The sequence below is a fragment of the Scylla paramamosain genome, chromosome 6 (assembly GCF_035594125.1).
Source record: "Scylla paramamosain isolate STU-SP2022 chromosome 6, ASM3559412v1, whole genome shotgun sequence".
Lineage (NCBI taxonomy): Eukaryota > Metazoa > Arthropoda > Malacostraca > Decapoda > Portunidae > Scylla > Scylla paramamosain.
Window position 1 is genome coordinate 26,275,294 of NC_087156.1, and position 1,703 is coordinate 26,276,996.

Consider the following 1,703-nt stretch of genomic DNA (forward strand, 5'->3'; position numbering starts at 1 on the left):
TTACCATTGATCATTCTAACCTAACAAGAAATAATGGATTCAAGATTTTTCCCAAACGTTTTAAATCCCACGAGGCAAAACATTTCTTCTTTAATCGTATAGTAAATATATGGAATAAACTTCCTGCCGAAATTGTAAACAGCAATACTATTGAATCATTCAAAAATAAAATAGACAAATATTTAAAAGCAAATCCCCAACAAGCTCTCTTCTTGTCCGAATAATTACTAAATTCACTATTAAACTCTTATTCAACAGACACCATTTTTAATATAACTTGTATTAACTTTCAGATAGGCGTATAGAGTTCACCGTAGGGTGAATAGTAGAACTTCCTTTCATCCTTTCCTATGAAAATTTCCATGTCAGTTTTTCCATACTGCATGGTACTTTTCCCAACTATTTCCATGCCAGCGCAAGCTGGAGGGAGTGGTGGGTGGGGAGGAGCCTTCTGCTATGCTGTCCTGTCTCTCTTCACTGTAGCTAGTTAGAAGTAGTTACCAAACAGCCTTGCAAGGACCAAAAGGTCTGTTGCTGTTTGGCTTTCCTTTGTATTCCTTTGTATTCCTCCTCCTCCCCATCCTCCTCCCCCTTCTCCTCCTGCTCCCTCCCCCATGCTCCTCCTCCTCTTCTTCTCTCTTCTCTGAGTGCACGGACACACGCGAATGTTCGGTTTGAATGAAACATATTTTACACAAAGATTCTCTCTCTCTCTCTCTCTCTCTCTCTCTCTCTCTCTCTCTCTCTCTCTCTCTCTCTCTCTCTCTCTCTCTCTCTCTCTCTCTCTTTCTCTCAACATATACTTTATTCAATTATTGGAGCTATTTCTCTTAAAACCCTGAGAGAGAGAGAGAGAGAGAGAGAGAGGAGAGAGAGAGAGAGAGAGAGAGAGAGAGAGAGAGAGAGAGAGAGAGAGAGAGAGAGAGAGAGACTCGAACATAAAGTCTTAAAACTCCACACTTTATTATAACATTTCAGCTTGATACAGTTCGATTACAGATGCGGTCACACTTTCAGCATTGCATCGTGCACTACAGTGGTACCTTCCCTTATTATCATCCTTCTTTTCTACAGACGTCATTGAGCGGCGAAAGTTATTGCTATGGACAAGCTCTCAGTTTTTATCATCCATTTATGAGCGTGGTAGGTAGTAAGTATCAATTCAGTGGTGGCGTGATGCATCTTGCTATTCAGGGCAGCCTCCCAGACCCGAGCGCCCCTGCATAGGAACGCCCGCACCCCTCCCATTCATGCTTACCTTTGCCTGCGCAGACATAAACTACATAGTGCTCTAAGGAACGTTGCTGTTCGATTGTTGCCTCATTTCTCTCATAATCTTGCTCCTGTATTTTCTTTGTTTTCTTCTCTTTTTCGTTATTTTTCCTTTCTTGATTGTCTTTATCGGTTCTTTTATCATTTCCTCTTTTTCTTTGTTGTTATCTTTCTTCATGTGCTCTTTCCGATATTTATGTCTTTTATCTACGTATTCTCGTAATTGTATGATTATATTTTCTCCACTTTCTTTTCCTTTCTCTTAATTTCTCCTTTTTTTCTCTCTTTCATCATTCGCTGTTCCATTCTTCTCGATCATCTTTTCCTATTTTCTTCAGATTCTTACACTTTAATTCTCCTCTATTCCAACATTATCATCCCGGATTTCTTTTCTGTTTCTCTTCATTTTTCTTCCTACATCTTTTCATCTC